The sequence below is a fragment of the Cupressus sempervirens genome, chromosome 7 (assembly GCF_028749045.1).
Source record: "Cupressus sempervirens isolate cs-2001-9-10 chromosome 7, ASM2874904v1, whole genome shotgun sequence".
NCBI lineage: Eukaryota > Viridiplantae > Streptophyta > Pinopsida > Cupressales > Cupressaceae > Cupressus > Cupressus sempervirens.
This window is the reverse complement of record NC_143124.1, coordinates 932,585,934-932,610,886: the sequence shown is the minus strand read 5'-3', so window position 1 is coordinate 932,610,886 and position 24,953 is coordinate 932,585,934. Positions and strand designations below refer to the sequence as shown.

Genomic DNA, 24,953 nt, shown 5'->3' with positions numbered 1-24,953 from the left:
TGAGTCTTGTTTGGAGGCATATTACCTACACAGTGCATAAGTTTGAACTTGAATTGGGAGCATAGCCCTAAGAACTTTTTATCCATTGGACTTATCACATATCAAATTGGAGCTAACACTTGTATACGCTTAATATGATCCTAAAAAAAATCCTAAAAATTCAAATATGATTATGAAAAAATCCTAAAAATTCAAATATGATCTTGAAAAAGATCCTAAAAATTGTAAAATGTCTTGAAAAAATCACTAAAAATCATAAAATGTCCTGGAATAATCATTAAAAATCATAAAATGTCCTTAAAAAAAACTAAAAATCATAAAACGTCCTAAAACAATCATTAAAAAATTGTAAAAATGTCCTGAAATAAATCCTAAAAAACATAAAATGTCCTCAAGAAACTAGTCACACAAAAATATCAAATATCCTCAAAAACCATAAAAATCACAAAACCTACCAAGAATTTGTAATAAACCTTGTAAATTGTTACTGTGGATTATCATCCCTTTTGCATAAACACTTGCACTTTCACAGACTGAAACTCAAAGCACTGCACTTTCAAGACAATCACACTATTTGAGTAATGTGAACCAACAATCAATCCAATGTGTCACTATGAACCTATCAACTAAATCCACAAATAGAACTGTCACATGATCAACTTATCAAACACTATCTGAAGACCTAAAACACTAAAAGGCAAGTAATAATGCACAATAATAGCTATTGGCTCATGCTGTTTAGTAAGTGATTTATTTTTTCTTTATTTTTCCTTGATCATGTTCCTATGCCACTTGATGATATAAACTAATCTATGAGAGTGGTTGGTATGGTTCATAGTCATCTTTTATTTTCTATCTATTAAAATGTACCTTTGAGAGTCTGGGGGGTGTATCTATGCCTCAGGAAGGGAAAGGTCATTTTCTATTTGCATCGTGCTTGTTTACGCAAAATGTTTGTATTTGCACTCTGGCCCTTTATGCCATGATGTGTTGCATTCCATTTTCCATATCAAAATAAAGTTCCAATAACATATAGTGTACTTCAAAAAAGAAAAAGTCCTCACCTCATACTAACTATTCCTCATCTAATCTCCTCCATCTTTTGCCTTGGTCTCATACTTTGATACATCAAAAGCATTGTTATCTTGCATTCCTACATATTTCAAAAGTCCAAAACAATCCAAAGCAATACATGTTTGCATAAACATGGTATTTATATTATTTCACATTTCATTTGCATTCATTCCATATCATTTACAACTCATTAGACATTCATTCATGAGAAAAACATGTGGCAACAATTAAGATGTTAATTCCTAGGCATAACATGTGATAGATCAACACATGATTCCATCATACAAAAGTACACATAGGAAAGCATAAATACATCCATATAAAACATATAACACATATGCATAATCCATCTTAGATAATTCATCATAACATAGCTGCATCCCATAAATGTCTCACAAAAGTATCAAAGTACATGACCATGGTTTACATCAATACTTACTACCTGTAGGCGTGAACCATGAAAGAGCATAATAGAAAAAAAAAGCAAAATAGAGAAGCCCCTCTGTACATGAGCATGTCAGTATCACCTTGTGCTATCCCTAGCCTTGTGGACTCTGTCTACCTTAAGGATGATCCCTCTTCTATTTGTGGTGCTCTCATCAGTCCTATCACCCCTACACTACTCTGTGTCCTCTATGTTTGATGTGAGTGAGATCTTGATGCATGAAAGCTCTTGACTCTCTGCCCTAGTGGCACTACCCTCTGATACTGATCCCTCTAATACTGTGTCTCCATATTGCCCTGGTCATAATTATAGCCATCTCTTGGAAGGTCAAATCTTTGATATTACTAACAAACTCTTGGGACTCCTGCACTGTCCTCTCTTCCCTACACATTGCGGCATCCCTCCCTTTCATAGCTTGATCCCTCTCTACTATTACTACATCCCTCTCTACTACAACTTGGTCTAACTAGGTATGGATAGCTCTAATCACCTCCATAAGCTCTAACTAGCTAGGCCCTTCTTGTACTAGTACCAGTGTCCCCTTTGCATAATCCACTAGATCCTCCTTGACATCCATCACCACTACATCACCCCTCTCATTTCCATCACCCCCACCCTCCCAAAAGTCATCCCCATCCTCTTCCCCATCACCATCCCCATGACCATCCCCACCCCCATTGTCTCCACCCTCCTCCTCATCATCTCCCTTATCCTCTCCCTCAACATCCTCATCATCACCCCCCACATCATCATCCCCTAACTCCACATCCTCTCCATCCTCCCCATCTCCCTCCTCCCCATCATTGTCCTCATCCCCTCTCTCCTCATCATCATCCTCATCTCCCTCCTCCCCATCATCATTGTCATCCCCTCCCTCCTCATCATTATCCTCATCTCCCTCCTCCCCATCATCTCCTCCACCCTCCTCCTCATCATCTTCCTCATCTTTCTCTACCTATGATCTCGCTCATGGCATTGGTACTGCTAGATCTATCAAGGGCCATGGATGATACGGCGCTACACAAACTATCTATCATATGCTACCATTGTACTTGCATCCACCACATCTACTGTTACTCCCTATACCCTTAGCTATAACTCCTCCAACTATGCATAATCCACTTGTGTCCTAATAGGTGCTCCCCACTCTTGCAACTCTACCCTAGACCATGAAAATAATGCTAGACCTATCGACACATCCCATATCTCGCCAAACTATCTGCATACCCACTTTTGTAGGTACATCTCTATCACTAGATGGCCAATTATTGTGCACCCGATGAGATAGCATTCCTATTTTTAGTATGGTAAGTGAATGTCATCATCATCCCACCTAGGGAAATCTCTGTAGGGTCTCCAAATAAACTGTGTCACAGTATCTAACTAATGTTGGAAGTACTACATGTACCCTAGTAGTCCTTGTGCTAGTATGCCTTTATAACTGTATGAATATGGCATGCCCTCCATTAGCTCCCTCTCTATGAGTGGTCTGAATACTGCAATATGCTCATATGCCTAGATTTGTAATAATGTACCCCCAGTACTAGTTAGACCACCTTTATATGCTACTTGATGTAGATAATAGTACAACATCCCCAACATGCATGGGCCCTAAGAAAACATAGTCACATCCATGATCATCCTCTCTAGCACCTAGTCCTAGTTGATAGGGAATCAATGTCCATGCCTATCAAGTATCAATAGTCCACTGATAATCCAATAGATCAAAACTCTTGGTCGCTCATGGTGTGCCACCAATAGGTTCCATCCAATCTCATAATCCCATATCCCTAGCTCTACATCTGTACATCTAAATAAATGTAGTGCCAGTCACCCAGTAGTTGGGTCGTATATAGCTAAATCCCCATGATTCAAAATCTTGAGGATGTGTCATACATCCTCCAAGGTCACAGTAGCCTCCCCTATTAGCAAATGGAATGAACTAGTCTCCAAGTGTCATCTCTCTGTCAATGTTGTTAGTAGGGCTCTGTTCCCTCTCACCTCTAGCCAAAATGTAATATGGTATAAACCAAGAGTAGTCAAGATCCCTTGCTCACTAGTAGTCATCTAATGAAATAAAATTAGGCTCTAAGGACTGTGTCCCCTCGTCTATAATAGGGGAAAATCCTCCTGCATAACCATATAACCTATGTCAACCATCTATACCTTTGTATCTAGTTTGACCTATTTTTTGACCCAAGTTTGACCTATTTTGACTTTAGTTTTCCTAAGGTTGACTCTTTTCCAAGAATTTTTGACTAATTTGACTTATGTTTTGAAATCTTTCTAGGGGTTTGAACATGTCTACCAAATTTTGGGTAATTTCGAGCTCATTTGCATCATTTTGACCCTCTGCCTATCCCTTTATCAACTTTTTCCTCCAACTAAGCTACGTTTGACTTTTTTCTAATGATGTTGGCCTAAGTTGACATATATTTTCAACTCTTTCTATGATTCTAAACATGTGGTCCAAGTTTTAGGTTGTTATAAGTTTGTTTGCACCCTTTTAGACCCTTTGCATCACTCTCTATCAGCATCCGCTTGAGTTTAACTTACATCTGCCCTAAGTTTTACTAATATTGACCACTTTTACCACCTTTTAATAAGTCTTAACCCTTTTTTGACATCATCCTAGGGTCTTTCTAGTGTACCCCAAGTTTTGGGTCAATCTGAGCTCATCCAGACCCCATTCGGAGCCCTAGAGCATCCTAAGGCGTAGTTGGGCCCCCAACTATGCCCATGGCACACTTGGTAATGCCAAGTGCACTTAGTGTGCACTTAAGAATGAAAAGTGTGCCCACTATGTAGTTGGCTATGTTTTGGGTGCAGTTGGGGAATTTTGATGGCCTAAACTAGCTAGCCCCAAGACTGCATTTGACCCTTGTTTGACCCCTGACTGACTCCTAAGTGCTTAAAAAGCATAGAAAAGCATGGAAAAGCATATAAAAAGAACAAAAAGGAATAAAAATCACAAATAAATTCTCTATGTACTCACCAAAAGTCTTGCATTTTCCCGTCATTTGCAGGGACGCACTCATTCACCACGATGTTGCTCCCTAGGTAACCAGTCCATTCTGCTTGCTCCAGAGCCCTTTTCTACCAAATGTGAGGGTGAAAATGTCTTTCAAAACCATCTCCAAGCCCTTTTATAGTTTTTTTCTGCCTATATAGATATGCAAGAGGCCCTTTCTGTGTTGCTCACGATGCCTTTTTGCACTCCAAAGCCCATAATTTTCACATTTTAGCTCTGGTTTGCAATTCATTAGTTTATGTGGTTTTTTCTTCTTGTTGTCAATGAAATTGAGTTGTCATAGGCCTATTTTGGTCAATTTCTTGAGGGGGCACCAATATATACCACCATTACTAGGGCATGCTTTTATGACTTTTTCATTAAAATTCTTTGACACAATGCTCTAAATCACATTGTATCAAAGTGGGGCAAAATGTAGAAACTCAAAAATGGTTTGCATCTATGGTTTCATCACATTTTCATACTAATTCATCCCATTTTCTCATTCCACTAACTCTAATCTTTTTTCCAACTTGATCATATCTCAACAATGTCTATCATCATTCGTATCCTCGTTCACATCAATTATAGATCATTTCAAAACCATTTTGACATCATCACAAATAATATAAAATCAGCCCAAAATCACCCCAAATCTACCTGGAATCACTCAAAATTAGTCTTAATGAACCCAAAACATGTCAAACATACCAAATCAATCACCATATGTCCAATCCTAGGCATTGTTGTGGCTTTTAATACCTTGGAAACCTATCAATCTATCAAATCTTATCAATCTAACCTTAGTACTATCATGGTTCTCAGTGTTAGGTCAAATTTTCATTCACATAATCTGATCTTCAACATTGTCAAGTCTCTCAATGTCAGATCATGACATTATCAACCATTTAATAATATTGACAACGTCCGTCAATGTTATTATGATGAACCATATCAACCAATCTTGATCCTGTAGCACTTACAATATTGGTTAAGTATTACATGTCCTTAGTTCATGTCATGTGTCCTTGGAATGTTATCAATTTTAAGAAATCAATCAATTTGACCATGGCTTTGCTCTACCTATAATCATCCCAGTCAATTTACATAATTGTCACACTTATTTAATCAAATTGGCTAATCATCTACTAATTTTCTCTATAGGATAGAATAACCATAATTTAAATCTATGTCATTTTACTAATTATTCTTCCTAATTAACATCTTCAATTAATTGATATTTTATTAATTAACTGATTAATCATTCACAAACCATGGAAATTCTCAATTTCCAAAGTCATATTTTCGACCATTAATTTCATTTTTACTAATTTATGTTTGTGTGGAATAATGGATTTTTAGTTCAAATATTCCAGATGATATTGACATCACAATGACACATGAGCATGACACATCATGGATTCTCCATTTACACTTGGCTAAGATATGTCATATTCATATATTCTTATTCCATTATGCACGTCCATATTTGGCTTTCATTTCCATAGATTCTTGGCTTTATGTGGGTTTGAGGTGTCACATGACGTGTCATAGATCCTCTTTCATTTTTAGTCATGTTTGACTTCCAAGCATCATACTATCCTACATTTGGCATCTTGTGTCATATGAGTCATGGATTCTCAAAGGAATCTCTTTCCATGTTGCATATACAAGGTGACAAGTCCAATGCTCTCATCTTGCATGTTGATTATAAATTGATCTTTCTTCCTCTCATTTCTAGTCCTTCAAGTCCTTTGTCTTTTTCTCTCTCAAGCTTAAATCACTTCTTCTAGTATTCTCATAGCATTGTCATTATCATAGAATTTTTCTTCCTAATTGTGTACACTATAGGCAATTGTAGCTACATCACATGGATAAGAGTATTAGAAAAACACCTTTTGAGATTGTCACTAGAATGTAGCCTATATGACTATCAGATTTTAGGGATATTGCTTGTGAAGAAAAGAGAAGTGTTGAAGGGGAAGTCTTTGCTAGTTTTATGAAATCTTTGCATCACGAAGTGAAGTTGAAGTTGGAACAAAGTAATTAGAAGTATAAGGATAATGTTGATAAGTCTAGGAGACATCACATTTTTGAAGTTGGTGATGAGGTGATGGTTCATTTGAAGAAAGGTATATTTCTTATTGGAACATATAGTAAGTTGAGAATGAAGAAGTTTGGACCTTGTAAGATCTTGAGGAAGTTTGACAGTGGTAATGCTTATGAAGTTGAGTTACCTGATGACATGGATATATCTCCTATATTCAATGTTGCTAATTTACATAAGTATCTTGAGTCAGATGATGAAGTTGTTGTACTAGATGATTATCCTAAGAAATATATTGAAGAGGTTGAACATATATTAGATCAAAGAGTTGGCAAAAGTACAAGGGGAAAATATTACCATGAATATTTGGTAAAGTGAAAAAATAGACTAGTTGAAGATGCTACATGGATTTCTCAATCTGAGTTGGATTTAGCTCAAGTTATGACATCTAAATGATTTAAGAGAATCATTTCTTTCAAATTTGGTTGTCTAATGTAGGAGCATCATGGGTTTCATTTCTATCTTTCTCATTTTGTTAATTTTTCTAATTGATGTCGAGTTCCAATGGTTGTCAAGTTGCATTCATTGCTGAGTTCCTATATGTGCTAAGTTGTCCAATGTTGGCTAAGAATTTCTATATGTGTTGAGCTATCCAATGTTAGCCAAGAATTCCTTCATGATTCGAGTGAATATTATATTTACTAATGCTCAGTTCCTTCTTTGACCAAGTTTATCTGTGATTAGTTCTTAGTTTGAGCCAACTTATGTATTTAATTTGATCATGAATTTAATGTTAGGATCTTGTTTTGGTATGTGCATAGTTTGTAATAAGGTTGACCTTTCTATTATGTAATGATCTAGAATCTTCTATAAGCCATTTTATCCAATATAAATATGGGTGTTCAGGTTAGATTAGGCATGCGAAGAGAGAGTGTAAAGTTGAGGAGTCTAGGATTTCATAAAATATTTGTATTGGCCTTAACCCATAAGGCCTTATACCTAGGAGTGTATGTGGATAATTTAATGAATCAATAAAATATTTGTTGTTCCTTCTCTCCTTGTTGTTATCTATGTGTTTTTCTTCCATTATTTTTACCCAACAAGGTGATTGGATAGTTAGGCAAGCCTTTGGCCATAGCTATTCATATCCTCAATGCATCAATCGTATCCCAAAACAAGTAGTTGTAAATATACCATCCATTACATAATTCAACACATAAGGAGAAGTATTCTTGTTCAAGTATTACTAATAATATTAAATGGTAGAGATTTAAGATTGTTTGAGTATGAAACAAACATTGTCTAGACCCTAATTAAGATTTATATGAGAAATTAGGTAAGACCCTATGAGTGGTCATTACAAAAATCCTTCAAAGTAACTTTTCCTTGATATGTATCTAGATAGAATAATAATATTTCATCCTTGATTCTCCAATAAAGTTCCCCCTAAATTAGGATATACTTTGATGCTTGCAACTTTATAGTCCTTTTTTTATTTTCATCCGGGTCATCATGACATTTCAAATGTCTTATAAAATAAATAACCTCTTTATACCATGGGAAATTCTCAATACTAGACAACTGTGTTTTCCAAGACTACATGATTTACTTGTGTTGCTTCTAAATCATTTTCAACCACACACTTTTCTAGACCCTTACCTATGTGAATCTATGTTTTTGGATTCAATTGTGTATGTTTTTTATCATCAACATTTTAGATCACCTCTATGATCCATCATCGGGATGAGAGAAACCAAGAATAGCAAGGTATGCAGATCAAGCCTCACCTCGAGTGGACTAAAAAGAAAAAGAGGGGAGAAGGAAACCACACAGAATAATGAAAAGAATGAAAAGAAAGGAAATTAAAAAGAAAGTTGTGAATAAAGATGTTAAAACAAGGTATAAAAGAATAAAACAAAGAAATCAAATATTGAAGAACAAAAAATAATAAATGAAAAAGGTGTCAATCAACCACTAAGACCCTACACAAACACAAGAATACCAAGAAACAACAGGAAAATCCAAAAATCAACAAATTGAACTTATATATATACATATACATATATATGTATATATAGATATACATGTATATATACATATAGATATACATATATATATACATATACATATACACATTATGCATATATATACTCATATATATACATATATATACATATATATATATATATATATATAAACATATATATGTATATATATATATATATATATATATATATATATATATGTATATATATATATATATATATATATGATCATATATCTATAAGAGTGTGTAACACTAAGACCCTTACCTCTTACCTCTTACTAATTGCATATATATATATATATATATATGATCATATATCTATAAGAGTGTGTAACACTAAGACCCTTACCTCTTACCTCTTACTAATTGCATCTCCTCGTTGTGGTTTCTATTTTCCAAAAGATATCCTTAACAACAACATTTGGTACATATGCTATTACTTCAACACCAACTAGATATAGCATAAAGGATTTCACAACCTTTACTAATGCATATGCTTTTTTTTCATTGATATCACAATTTAACTCATAACTTTGTAGGCTTCTACTAAATAATGCAATAAGTTGTTAATGTCCTTAATTATTTTGTAGCATAATAGCGGCTATTGTATGGTATGAAGCAAAGGAAAATATTTGGAATAGTTTCTTGAAATTAGGAGTCTTCAAAACTGGTGCATCTTTTATTGATTTCTTTATGTCAGAGAAATCTTGTAGTGCTTCATCATCCCAGGTCACTTTAGCTTCTTTCTTTAACATCTTGTAAATAGGTTTTACTATCTTTGCAAAATTTGAAATAAATCTCCTCACAAAGTTAATTTTCCCCAAAAATGCTTGAATAGATTTAACAGTTTTGGGAACTTTAATGTTGTCAATTTTTGCTACCCTCTCAATATCTATCCTGACTCCATTCTTAGACACAATATGCCCAAGAAGTTTCCCCTCTGTGACTCCAAATTGACACTTTTTTGGATTTTAGTTTCTCTAGATGATCACAATGATCCTCTACCCTTTTTGAAAAATAAGTGAGAATGAGATCAATTAGACCCTCAAAAGCAACATCCATAGCCCTTTGAAAGTAGCTCTACCATTGATTAAACCAAACGAGATTCTTACATACACATATTTTCCCCATGGAGTGGTAAAAGTAGTACTATACTATTTAGATTCTCTAACTTTGAACTGGTTGAAACCAAAAAAAACCATCCATCATGGAAAGGAGTTCATTCCCTATCAATTTCCATAATAGTGCTTCCATATTAGGAAAAACATAGTTATCCTTTAAAATGATGAGACGTTCAAATTTCTAAAATCAACACACAATCCGATGTCACCATTCTTTTTCCTTAGATGAACAAGGTTAGAAACCCAAGTGGAGTGACATATTGGTTTAATAATCCCTGCATCCCTCATCTTGATTAACTCTTCCTTCATTTTTGGTGCTAACATTGGATTTATAGGCATTTTCTCTGTCTAAATGGTTTAGCATTTGGTTTTAGAGGTATTTCATGTTGGAATAAATAGTCTCTATACGCTTTCAATTCATTATAAGATCATACAAATACTTTTATGTATTTTCTTAGCAAAGAGATAAGATATGACCTAGCTTTAGGAGTTAATTTTTTTCCAATGAAAAATTATTTTGTGAATTTTCATTCCCAAGATTCATCTTCTCAATTTCCTCTAGCATAGTAGTAGTTTTGTAAGTTTTGAGGCTCTTACATTCATAAAAAATCCTCTCTAATACCACAAACCTGGGGGTATTTTTTTGTATATGAGTTGAGCAATTTCTTCTCCAAGTAAATTTTCTTTATCTTCTTGATTTTCTACAAAATTATTCCAATCAAGAAACTAAAATTTTCGTCGGTTCCTCAAAACCAGATCTATCTAAATGATGATCATGAGCAATTGCGTAAAGATCTTCCCGAAAAAAAAGCGGATATAAAAATAATTGTTGCCAAGATCGATGTTTGTTTGAATTTCTTTGGAAGTCATCCATTTGTTTAAACCCCCGGACCCAAAACCTGTTGGATTATAATTTGATCTTGGTAATGTCCTTCACATATAAAAAAATTCAAGCAAATCCTTATCATTGTAAAAAACTTGCCAACTGTGCACATTATCAGGTACAAATGGTCTATTTTGCATTTCAACTTGAAACAAATCTTGTAATGGGAAATCAATTTGTTTGGTAGCTAAATTAGCCATTATATTAGCTAAAATGTTTTCTCCTTTGTCTATCCATTTTATTGAAAATGCATTAAAATTTTCAATCAAGTCCCACACATAGTTCTTGTATTGCTTCATTATCCAATTCTTAGTGGTGAATTGGCTTCTAACTTGGGACACTATTAATTAAGAATCTCCTAAAAGTGACATATCTTAATCTTATTTATGTTAGCCATTTTTATCCCTAATATTAAGGCTTCATATTCAACAATGTTATTGGTGCATTCAAAATTAATAAAAAGAAATATTTGAATATCTTCCTAGAGGGAGATATAAGAGTTACTCCTATACCATTACCTTCCCTACTGGAGGCTGCTATGATGTGGAGCCTAATCAAACTTAGAGGTTAATTTTTCCCTTCATTTGGCATAGTTTTCCCTAATATTTTACAACAAGGGTTTGGGGGCAGTCCCCCTAAGCTCTAGGGGTAGTGCCCCTTGTAGGGTCTTAGGGTCAGCAACTCTATACATGCTCTCTATCACAATGCAAGGCATGGTAGAGGGGTAGTTCCCCTGAAGCCAAAAATGAAATTAATATTGTAAAAGTCATCTATAGTTATATTTTTCTATTGGTTAGCTTTTTCTAGCCCTAATTTTGTGGAAAAATCTTCTATAAAAAGGCTTAGGGTTAGGGATAATATGAGGTATGATGAGATTGTAGTTTTTTGTGGTGGTATTGAGTTGTAAGGGATTACGAATTGCAATGAGGTCATAATCACTGGAAAATAAGAATATTGGATTTTTTGTCTTGTGGACATATCCCATGGATTAGGTGAACCACTTTAAATCTTTGTTTTGTGTTCTATTCCATGTGATTTGTTATTTTTTTATATTTTGGTTATATTTGCATGCAACTGTTATTTCTATCTCATTAATCCTATCAAGTGGTATCAGAGAAAGGTTGTTTTCACTTATTCTCTGTAGGAAGGTCTCATAATTGAGTGGGAGAAATGATGGATGAGGGTAAGGTGAAGGTTGAGAAGTTTGATGGGTAGAAATTCCAGTTATAGAAAATAAAAATGGAGGACAATCTTTATTATAAGGATTTATGGTGTCCATTGGAAAGAAACATTCAATAAACTAACAACTATGATAGATGAGGACAAAGATATTTTTCATAGAAAGGCACTTGGAAGTATTCATTTATGCCTAATGCAATCGGTGGAAATTAATATTACAAAAGTGAAGATGACTAAAGGGTTGATGCAAACCTTAGCAAGGTTGTATGAAAAGCCCTCCGCCTCAAACAAGGTATTTCTAATGAAGCATTTATTTAATATGATGATGGAAGAAAGTGGATCTATTGAAAATAATTTAAATGAGTTTAATACGTTTACCAGTCAATTATCTTCTTTAAATATTAATTTTAATGAAGAAATTAGGGCTCTCTTGATATTGTGTTCTTTGCTTGAAATCTGGAATGACTCTGAGTAATTTTTTTCTAGATCTAATATTCTAAAATTTGATGATGTGATCATTGTTATTCTATGAAGAAACTCGTTGGAAAAGTTCAGGTGGATCTACATTAGGAAGTGTTTTGAATGCACAGAGTAGAGGCAAAACAAATGTGAGAGAAAGTAATTCTAGAAATTGTGAGAAATCAAGAGAAAAATCAAAGGGAAAGAGATCTCAATCCAGAGGACCAAGATATTGTTGGTACTATGGGAAACTAGGGCACAAGAACAAAGATTGTTGGTCTTGAAAGAACAATAAAGGAGATAAACAAGGAGGAAAATATGGTAAGGAAAAAATCCAAAGAGGATGCTTTGGGTTTTAGATTCAAGGGCTTCATTTCATGCTACACCCCATAGAGGTTATTTTATTGATTGTGTCCAAGGGGATTTTGGGTTTGTTTGTTTGGGTGATAATGAACCCTGTGAGATTGTCAAAAAGGGAAGAATTAAGATTAAGTTACAAAATGGGAATCATTGGCTACTACAAGAGGTAAGACATGTTCTAAAGGTTGAGTAAGAATTTAATTTCAGTAGGACAACTAGGTGATGAGGGTTGTACAATTATTTTAATGATATAAATTGGGAGGTTTCAAAAGCTTCCTTAGTAGTACAAAAAAGTGTGAAAGTAGACACCTTATATATTTTTAAAAGTCATATTGTTCTTTCTAATTTAATTATTTCAGAGAAAAGTAAATGTTCAAGAATAATTTCTACAATTGAGCAGGGAGAACAAGTAGTTGTTATAGATTTTGAAACAACAATATGGAGTAATGGACTTGGGAACATGAGTGAGAAAGATATGAAATGAATTCATTCAAAGAAAGTTTTACCAAGTTTTAAATGTGTTAATATGGATTTCTATGAAAGTTTTCCTAATGCAAAACAAAAGAGAGTTAGTTTTGTGAAGAGTGGGAAGGAAAAGAAAGATAAGAAATTAGACCTTGTGGATACAGATGTATGGGAACCAAATCAATTATCTTCCATTGGTGGCTCTCATTATTATGTTAGATTTATTGATGTTGCAACTATAAAGTATAGGTTTATTTCCTTGGACAAAAATTTGATGTATTTATAACTTTTAAGAAATGGAAATGCTTGGTTGAGAATGATTCTGGTAAAAGACCAAAATGTCTTAGATCTAATAATGGCGGTGAGTATTAGAGCAAAGAATTTAAAGATTATTGTTCCACTAATGGTATTCATAGACATAAAATGGTATCAAGGATTCCATAGGAAAATTGAGTGGCTGAATGGATGAATAGGATAATAATGGAGCATGCAAGGAACATGATGTTGCATACTAGACTGCCCTTAAACATTTGGGTGGAGGCTGTTAATAATTTTGGATTAATAGAGGCCCTCTATTCTATTGGATTGTGTTATTCTAGAGGAAGCATGGACTGGTAATAAGGTGAGTTATTCTTTTCTCAAAACCTTCGGTTTTGAAACATTTGCACATATAGATTTTGAAAATAGAACCAAGATGGAAGCTAAGTCAAAGAAATGTGCATTTGTTGGATATGGCATTGATGAATTTGGTTATATGCTTTGGTATTTTGAAAATCATAAAATTTTAAGAAGTAGGAATTTCATATTCAATGAGAAATTTTTGTACAAAGATATGTTGCAACAACATGAGAAGAAAGAAAATGGCTATGTAATGTTGGATGATACTCAAAAGGATGATGTTCTAGTAGTCCCTCATGCTTTGCAACAACAAGTACCACACAACCCAGTGAATGTTAGACAATAAAAAAAGCTAAGTAGACCTCTAGAAATATTTTCTCCCTCTTTGTATTCTATTTCATTAGCAGATGTTGGTGAACTTGAATGTTATGATGAAGTTGTGGAGGTGGAAATCATGCTTTAGTGGAAGTTTGTAATGACAAAAGAAATGGACTCTTTGCTAAAAAATCAGAGTTTGGATTTATGTAAGTTACCTATAGGTAGAAGGGAATTATAGTATAAATGAGTTTATAGGTTGAAAGAAGAGGATGGAGGTAAGAAAAAATTTAAATCCACATTAGCTATAAAAGGATTTACATAGAAAAAGGCCATTGTTTTTTATGAGAAATTTTTTCCTCTTGCTAAAATGACTTTTATTCACATTATTTTAAGTATTGTGGCTACTGAAGATTTGCATTTTGATCAGCTTGATGTTAAAACAAATTTCCTTCATGGTGATTTGGGTGAATAAATATATATGGCATAGACATAAGGATTTGATGTCAAAGGTAAGGATAATTTAGTGTACAGATTGAAGAAAAATTAATATGGCCTAAAGCAAGCACCTCAAAAATGGTATGCTAAATTTGATAGTTTTATGCATGAGCATGGGTACATTAGGTGTTATTCATGAATAACGATTTTATTTTAAGAGGTTGGATGATAAAAAATACATTATTTTATGTTTATATGTTGATGATATGGCTTTAGTTGGGTCTAACATGGATCACATAAAGAGGTTGAAATAATAGTTAGTACATTCATTTTCTATGAAGAATTTGGGAGCATCAAAAAAATATTTGGTGTGAAAATTTGTAGAGATAAGAAGAATAGAAAATTGACATGATCTCAAGTTGATTATATTGAGAATGTGTTGCAATGTTTCTCTAAGGAGAATGCCAAAGCTATCAGCAATTCTTTACCTAGTCATTTGAAATCGACTAAGGAGATGTGTCCAAAGACATAAGAAGAGGAAGCTAAGGAATCCAAAGTACCTTATGCTTCAAGTATAGGAATTTTAATGTATGTTATGGTATGTACTAGGACAAATATTGCGCATGCAGTGGGAGTTGTTAGCAGGTATATGAGTCATCCTAGAATTGTGCATTGGAATTCAGTCAAATGGATTCTCAAATATTTGAGAGGAACATCTAGTAAGTGTTTACATTGTGGGGGTTCTACTACTGATTTACAAGGCTATGTTGACTTAGATTTGGTAGGTGATCTTGATACTAGGTAGAGTACTATAGGTGATGTATTCATTGTTGTTGGGACATTAGTGAGTTGGATTTATTAGTTGTAGAAGGTTAATGTTTTATCCACTATAGATGCAGAGTATGTTGTTTCTACATAGGCAACCAAAGAGATAATACAACTTCAATTGTTCATGGAAGAGTTGTGTCACCCTCAAATGGATAATTATTTGTTTATAGATAGGAAAAGTGTCATTTATCTTGTGAAAAATTATGTCCTACATTCAATGACAAAACACATATAGTTGTGATACTATTTCATTCAGTCAGTTTTTGATAATGGACACTTATAGCTAGAAAAGGTAAATACATATGATAAATTAGTAGATATGTTTACAAATGCAATAACAAGGGAGAAATTGAACTATTCTTCAACTTTGATTGGTCTTCTAGATCGAACAAAATAAAAGAAACAAAAGTTTGGGTGTGGTTTTCCATTCTAGTGGGTGCTACAGGTTCAATGGTGCTATGATCAGTCTCCAAGTGGGAGGTTATTATTGTGGGGTCTAAGTAGTCTCCAAGTGGGAGATTGTTGTGATGTGGAGCCCAATTAGTCTTAGAGGTTAATTTTTTCCCACTTCATTTGGCATGGTTTCTCCCTATATTTTACCACAAGGGTTTGGGGGCAGCATTCACAAGCTCTAGGGGTCAAGAGACAACACCCCTTACATGTTCCTAGGGAAGTTCCCTAAGAGGGGTCAAGGGGAAGTTCCCCTTGTGGGGTCCTTGAGTCAAATAACCTAAGTGTACTCCCTTTCCTGATATACAACAAGGTTGAGGGGTGGTGCCATTGAAGCCAAAAATGAATTTAACATTGTGAAAGGCACCAAGTGTTATATGTTTTCTATTGGTCAGCTTATTCTAGCCCTAATTTTGTAAGTGGAAAAATCTTGTATAAAATGGCTCAGGGTTAGGGATTTTATGAGGTATGATGAGATTATAACTTCTTGTAATGGTATTGAGTTGTAAGGGATTACATATTGTAATCAAGTTGTAATCACTAGATAATAAATATTGGACTCGTTGTTTGGTCGACCTAGCCTAGGGATTGGGTGAACAACGTTAAATATTTATGTCTTGAGTTCTCTTCTATCTGATTTGTTATTTTTTTGATATTGGCTATATTTTCACATAATTATTATTATTTTCTTATTAATCCTATTATAGTCTCCATAAAAATTCATCTACCATACTCCATTTCTCTTCTCTTGTGGATAGATTTCCTTTGGCTCATCAATATATTGGATGGGTCTACTCAAATTCAATTTGAAATTTTCCATATTTTTTGACCAAGTTTAACTTAATATTCAAGATTGAAACTCTTGTCCAAGTAAAGTAAATCTTGGTTCCCTATCAATTTTGACACATCTTCTATTTATAAGGATGGTTGCATATGATAAATCTAACTGAATATGTACACCTACAAAATTAGACCACTATCTTGAAAGTAACATACTATAATAAGAAGGTATCTCTACTACAATGACATCCATCTTGTATGATATATTTGGACACAAGGGAAATTTAAATTCAACACCCTTCATGATCTCCACTATTGGTACAAATTGGTTATCCATTGCATAGTATTTTCTATAAGGAGTATCCACATTAAGACCCAAATCTTTTATGACATCACTAATAATAATATTTACTATAGTACTTGAGTCTATCATGAAATTTATCAACAATTTATTGTTGATTAAAAAAGTTAGATAAAAGGTCTACATGTGGTGAATTCTCATTCATATTTGTTCCTCGATAAATGATGGTGCATCATTAGCTTTCTTTTATCTTACATTATCTTCTTTGTTTGCTTTAGATAGAAGATCTAGGACATCCCTCCCATACTCTAGGATTTTAACAATTTCAAAGAATGGGACTAAAATTATTATCTAAGAGAAAGTATTTGAAATGAATGAATTAGAATTTATTCTCTTCTTATTTACTATTTTCTTTGGCCATATCTCCTTCATTTGTTGCTTATAAGGAGAGATAATTTTGATGTATCTATACAGTTGAAAATGAGAATAATCCATTGATGTGAGAAACCAAATGCTTCGAGGGACTTATACTGTTGGAAACTTATAAGTGGAACAATTGTTGTTTTGTCATTGATGTCAAATCTATTGATGAGACATATTTTTACCTAATCTAAATGTCATATCTATTTGATTGATGAAGAAGATTTCAGAAATTTCTCATAAAAAAAACACTTAGAGGAAAGGTTGAGTTATAAAAAGGAAGCTATAATGGACATTTGATTAGATAGACTTTGATAAAGAAAAAGTGATTGTTTGTATCAAGAAAATTAAGCCAAGCTGAGAAATAGAGTAAATGGTAAAGGAATGCCGAGTGATGCTAGTGTCAACCAAGCTATAGTTAGTTCTGAGCAAATCTAGTGTTGACCGAGCATTAATATCAATTGAGAAACAACATGAAAAATGTAACTATGAGTATTTGTGCTTAATTTTTTCAAGTGGTACTTAAGGAGCTTGAGTAACTAATTCACCCCACCATCTCCTCTCAAATATTTTTATTTTTTCTAACAATTGGTATCAAATCCCAATGCTTATAGAGAAAATTTTTAAGGTACTTAAAGCTAAAGATCATGACTTAGAAGAGGGATATACCCAAGCTAAATAAGGAGAACTTTCTTGCATGGTAGACCTTGATGAGGTTGTACATATCCAACATCAGTGATGCTATTGTCAGTTTTATGGATAGAGAATATGTGAAGATAACAACTTCTCCTCTAACTACTGATCAAATAAAGAAAAAGATAGAGCACAACCAAACAATGTTGGAGAATGCCCCATCCATAAGCTATGTCAAGTTTTATGACCTAAAATATTGTGATAGTGCAAAGAAGATGTGGGACAAATTGAAGACCATATATGTAGATGGTGACAATGTCTTGAGAGCCAAATTAGAAAGCCTAAGAGGTAAATTTGATGAGATGAGAACGATGGAAGGTGAGAACATAGTTCAATACTGCACAAGAGTTAAAGAGGTTGTTAATTCTATTCATGGTACAAATCGAGAAATAAAAAATGATACAATGATAAGTAAGGTATTGAGGAATCTTCTCCCTATCTATGCCATTAGAGAAAGAACTAAGATGTACACTAGATAACACTTTGACCTTGGAAGGTGTAATTGGCAGACTTACCACTTTTGAAATGTTTAACTTTGATAACTACACACTTGCTACTATTGAATATGCTTTTAAGTCAGAATTGGTCCTTAGCAAAAAAAGGAAAACATGTGAAGAGTCACAGTGATAGTTTTGATGATGAGATTGATGAACTTGAAGCCATTATTGAAAAAAAATTTGGAAGAGGGAGAAAGAAGAAGAAGGTAAACTAGCTATCATCTATTTTTCATGCAACAAAGTAGTTCGTATTGCTGCTAGGTGTGTTAGCATGAATGCTGATGATAATACATTGGGGGAGTATTCTAAGCATCAGAGAGTATTGACATGTTGCAATCATGGATGTGTTTTTCATTGATGTCAACATAACATGGTTTCTATAAAGACTCGCTTAGTAATATACATAGATCTTAGTGGTATAAAAAATGCTTTGATTGTTTGGCAATGCACAATTATGGACATGTTTGACAGAATGTCCTAATAGCATGGTTACTTGAGCAGAGTTTGAGTCAAAGACGTATGAAAGTTGTACCTAATTTATAGAGAGAAATTTAGAGATGAAGTATTGGGAAAGAAGTTCCTCATGTTTCTTTGCTAGATTACATTTGAGATGTAGTAAGAAGATGCATAGTTGGGCAATGACAGAGGACAATTAGGTGGTGATGTCAACAAGTGCACAAGCCCTAGTATTGCACGTGTGAAGTTTTGTATAGAATATGAGCTAATAGTGTTATTGTAATTATAATTAATTATTAACTTATTATAATTAATTTGGAAATCCTCAAGGCCAACTCAAGGAATTATTTTAAAGATATGGTATAAAGGAAAGATTATTTCCTTGTTTGTAAGATAAGTATGAGTATTGTGATCATTGTGTGAAGTGTGAAGTGTGAAAAGGAGTGGAGTTCTTACTAAATGAGTATAAGAGATCCAAGGGATTATTGGATGTGAGATTGGTGATCTAGTTACAAGATCAGAAGGAGAAGAGATCCAGTTGATAGGACAGAGAAACAAGAGGGAATAGTACATTACAATTCTATTATTCTACAAGGAATAATATAGAGATCATTTGGACAGTGGGTTTATTGGTCTTTCCCTTGAAGCTGTTTGGATAGTGGGTCCAACTTTCTTCCACAATTCCTAACAGAGTTGGAATCTCCTAACAAGGACTCAAAGTCTCCTAACAAGGACTCATATGTATTGAATGTATTCATAGACTCCTAACACGGTCCATCTTCTAACAAGGAATATTTATTTTAGTGAATCATCTTGTGAGTAGCATCTCTACCAAAGTTTTCCCTCTAATTAAAGGTTTCCCTAGTTAATATATCTCGTGTTATTGTGTATGAGTATCTTGTTGTGGTTTTAGTTTATATTACTCATATGTCTATGTTTTTTTAAGGTTGATAATTTTGATAATAATCGGATAATTGCTTCACCCCCCTCTTAATTATATATGTGGACTATATATTCTAACAATTGGTATTAGAGCTTTAGGTCTTTGAAGGATAAGCTTAACAAATTTGGGGTATTGATAGTGAATCTTTTCACAAATGATAGTCTTAGATTTGATGGGGAAAACTATGAGATTTTTAAGGAGAAGATGAAGACTCATCTGTTGTGCATGGGTCTAGGATATTGGATCTTGAAAAAGAGTAAGAAGACAATCATTGAAGAAGAATGTAGAAGTTGTAAAAACCAACTTCATAGATCACCAAGACCACTTGCATGAAAATAACCTATTGAAGAGAAACCAAAGAAGGATAGGGCTTGGAGAATATCAATGGTGTGAGAGAAAATATATTTCAACAATGAAAAATGAATTGCTATACAAAAATACACAAGGAGAGCCTATTTATAAAGGCCTCTAGGATGCTTTTTGAATGAGCTAGAAAGAGCTAGGAGATAACCATGACAACTAAGCATACATCTAAAAAAAGTGAATTATCCTCCATGTAGGTGAGAAGATAAGTATGAAAAAATAGGTGCAAACTCGTATGTTGTCAACAAGTCAACACGTAAGAGTATGGTTACTCTTGGATAACAAACTAATAGTGCATTTAACTAAGTAAACTTAAGTAAAGTGTAAATAATAATAATTTACACTAACACCCCCCTTAAGTGCAACTTAGGGGAATGCACTTAAGCTCACAAAACCTATGATGAAATGTATAATGGGTCTCAACAACTAGGCCATGTTAGGTACCCATGTACAAATGCAAAGAAATGCAACCTCTAAAAGTGGGGAAAGAGGGAAAACCTCATGGGAAAAACCATCCCCCAAAAAGAGGTAAGTACAAACATGTAGATAAAACATGAAGAAAGGAAGGAAGGAAGGCCTCAACAAGACCCCCTAAGGAAAACTTCCATAAAAAATGGCTCAAGAGACTCTCTCAAAACCATAATTACAACAAGCCCCCATGAGAGAGAGAAGAGATACCAAAGCCCCCTAGAATAATGGAGCCCCTGTAGAAAGGATCAAACCAATGAAAATCCAATGCAGAAGAAACAAGGGAATAGAATAAGGAAACCCCTAAATGAAGATGAAATTGGAAAGCCTAACTAATGCACAAAGGAGAAAACATGAGGATCCTAAAAGGGAATCCCCAAGTCAGGTGTGCTGACACTATCATGAAGGAGGAGATGAATGTCCTCTATAGAATCCTCAACAAGTGCACCTGGAGGCTTGATGAATAGAGCTAGAGGGTTAGGTAGAGCTAAAGAAGAATCTTACTAAAGAGAAAATACCTCAACTGGATGTGGTATAGGAGTCAAAGTAGTGATCTTAGGAACAATACAAAGGTTCAAGTATGTTGACTACACCACATGATGCTCTGGCAAAAGAGAAGAGATGTGCTCCAACAATGAAGATGGTGGACTAAAGTGTGAGAAGGTGTAGAGGCAAGTGGTAGGATCAACAATCCCTATAGCAATAAGGCCTCCTATTGTAACATCCTAAATGAAGACTAAATCTGTAGTGAACTCAACTGTCTTCCCTAATCCACTGCATGTAATTTGAGAAATTGAGAGAAGGTTTGCAGGCAGAGATGGAACATACAATACATCATTAAATATACCATCCTGGATGCAAACTGAACCTTTCCTATTGACTAGTAGAGTGGTGTTATTACCCATGAGAATATGAGGAATGGGAGAAGTTTCAATAGTGGAGAAGACACCTTGAGAAGATGTCATCTGGTGAGAAGCGCTTGAATCCAATATCCAAGGGACCTATGAAGGGGATGCAATGGATGCCCATAATGCATAACCCTATCAAAAATTTGATGTAGATGTCAAAGATATGGAAGAAGACTAAAAGGAAGACCCCAGTGAGGTAGAAGAGGATGGAGATGAAATAGTGCTCTTCTGAAGAAGAGCTTGCAAATTTGCAATCTATTTCTCTTAGCCATCAAATCTCTTCTGAAAAAAATGTGCCTCATCATGAGATCCTTTCCAACAATAGGAATAGGTAAGAGTCTTAGTCTTCTTTTTCTCCTTCTTCTTAGAAGACAAGGATGGACCAATAGAGTGTTGAGAAGAGGAATTATATATTTTCTTCATCTTTTGCTCCTATGTATCCTTGGCAAGCAATGCTTGTGACAGTGAACCTATAAGTGAATCCATCTAAGTGTTCTTGGGCTACTCACAAGTTAACCTATCACAGAATATTTTGAAAGAAGGAATTTGATGTTTTTTACCTAAGGCATCCATAGTGGAGTAGAAAGTGGAAGAAAAGATTTGATACTATCCACACAACTTTGAGAGTATAAAAAAAATACACTCAATATCTGTTTTGTTTTTCTCACATCCTTGCAAAACTATATGTAGAGATTTGAACTTCATCAAGAAGTCCTCAATGGTGGGGAAATTAGTAGGTGTCAAATAAGTCAACTCTAAATCAAGGTGTAGTGCCCAAAATTCAGTCACTGTGCCAAACAAGTTGTGAAACTTGGTCCAAATAGCTCGAGGAGTGGTCAAACTATCCAAGTGAAACAAGAGACTATCTGAGATGTTTAGATTATCAATCCCATGGCTTCATCCATTTTGTTTTTGTGCTAAAGAACCTCAAAAGAGTGCTATAGAATAGGTTAGTTCTCATCCAGATATGACCATAAACCTTGTGACATAACAAGCCTAGTCATTTGTGCTTTCCAGGTGTGATAGGTGTGTGGCATTAGCTGGATCACAGAAGGATTCGACATTGAGAGAAGAAGACAAAAGTAGAAAGGTCTATTCTAAAGTAAATGATAGAAAAGAAAATGCTCCCCCCACAATGTATAAAGTTATCCCTCAAATGCCAAAGAAACAACTATAGAAAGCAAAAAAATTGAGAAAAGAACTTGGATTCCTGGATGCAAAGAGGGAGAAAAATAAGGCCTCTAATTCAACACCAAAAATGGGAGCTCAAATGAACTTAGAATGAAATGAAACTAGCATCATTGTCTCCATCTCAAAACCAACCTTTTGGTGCTTCTTTCATATCAAAAAAAGACCTTTGTATGCTCAAGTTATGGCCAAAAAACCAACTACTACTCCAAAAACAAGCTCACTGGAAAATTATAGTCACTACAAAAGATTTAATGGTCGTACGACCATCAACTGACCTTCACCTAAAAAATTTAGCTGCCTAAATGCTGACATCAGTTGTTAGAGAGTTACATCACCCTATTAGAAAATGACATTAGTAGGGGGCTAGGAAGATGACATAAGTAGGACTAAAAATGACATCACTGCACAAAAAGTGATGTTAGCATTGGTTTGATGACATAAGTAGTCTAGTTTGTGACATCAACATAGGCAGCTATGGCTGGGTGGTGCCATCGACATCATCGATGGTTGGGTTGGGTGGTGGCCACCGGGCGGAGTAGCCTATGCGGCCGCTTTTTCAAAAAAAGTTAATTTTTTTTTAAATTTCTGTTCATACAGCCCTCTGGGAGGCCAATTTTTTTTTCCAGAAGCTACAATGTCCAAAATTCAAAAATTTTATATGAATTTTGACTATACCAGGCCTTCTAAGCATAATGGCAATGTCCATTTTTGCCCAAAGTGCCCTAAAAAAAGCACTTCCTCCCAATTGAAGAAAAACCTCAAACAAGATAAGGTTTGTATCTCTAAATCATGACTTTAGAAATCTTCAAACTAGGAAGTAGCATGGATGCTTTGATACCATATAGAAGTTTTGATACCATATAGAAGTTCTAAAAACCAACTTCATAGATTGCCAAGACCATCTGCATGCAAATAACCTGCTAAAAAGAAACCAAAGTAGGAAAACTAGGGCTTGGAGTATCTCACAGTGTGAGAGAAAGTATATTCCAACAATGAAAAATGAATTGTTGTACAAAAATACACAAGGAGAGCCTTCTTATAAAGGCATCTAGGATGCTTCTAGAATGAGCTAGAAAGAGCTAGGAGATAACTATGACAACTAAGACTATGTTCACAAAAAGTGGATTATCCTCCATGTAGACGAGAGGATAAGTATGACAAGGTAGGTGAAAATTCCTGTGTTGTCAACAAGTCAACATGTAAGAGTATGCTTACTCCTAGATAAAAAACTAATAATGCATTTAACTAAGTAAACTTAAGTAAGGTGTTGTAAGCACACTTTTAGTACCCCTATATCAAAATTCCAAATTTGGTTGTCTAGGTCAATTTTCCCATAGATGGAAAATGACCTGATTCAGAATAAAATCCACCCAACTTCTATCATCAGTGGATATAGACTTGTAACAAGGGAAGCCTGCAAATACATTGATGATAAATTGGTTGTCAAGGATGAGAAGTTTGGCAATTATTTTCTTATCAACTATGCGAAGACTAGCATGTCTTCAAAAATTGTAGCTATTGACAATGACCTATTTTTAAAAATGGTTGTTGAAGTTGTCCAAGTAATAAAAACTCCTAGAAGAAAAGGTGAAATGAAGTATCTGATCAAGGGCATCAATATTTTGAAGGCACATGGACAGGGATCAAAATATAGTTATCTATTAAACAGTTATGCCCTGAAAACTGGTCGGGCAGCTCAAGGAATGCCTACAAGAGTGGCCCCAGCAAGAATTGCATGTTTGGATTTCAATCTTCAGAAGACAAAAATGTAAATGGGAGTACAGGTTCTTGTTACTAATCCAAGACAACTTGATAGGATCTGTGAAAGAGAAGTAGATATATCTATCATTCCTTCGCTCTGTAGATGAGTTTGTAGAAGAACACATAGCTGGTGGTGATGTTGTTGAATCAGCTTTATCTGTATACTTGGAGATTTTGGCAACTACCTTGGGTTCTCAAAAATAACTTGCTATCACAGAGTTTGTAGAATATTTTTTTAATCATACCAAAGGTTCTTGCAGTCAATTTTGCAAAAGATGTTATAGAGCTTGTTGCAAAACTTCATGCCTACCATCGTAGTGCTCAAAAAAAGTTTGACAAACAACATCTTTCAAACATGGGAATCAATCTCATAAAAGGGCAATTGAGAAATAATCTTGAAGCAGGTGTTCTTGAGCCAGCGATGAGCAAAGTC

At 34.4% G+C, this 24,953-nt stretch overlaps 1 pseudogene; it reads left to right on the top strand.

The window, feature by feature from the left end:
• The first annotated feature begins 24,096 nt into the window (after positions 1 to 24,096).
• Positions 24,097 to 24,627, top strand: LOC149550631 (T-complex protein 1 subunit alpha pseudogene; annotated as a pseudogene).
• The last annotated feature ends 326 nt before the right edge of the window (positions 24,628 to 24,953 follow it).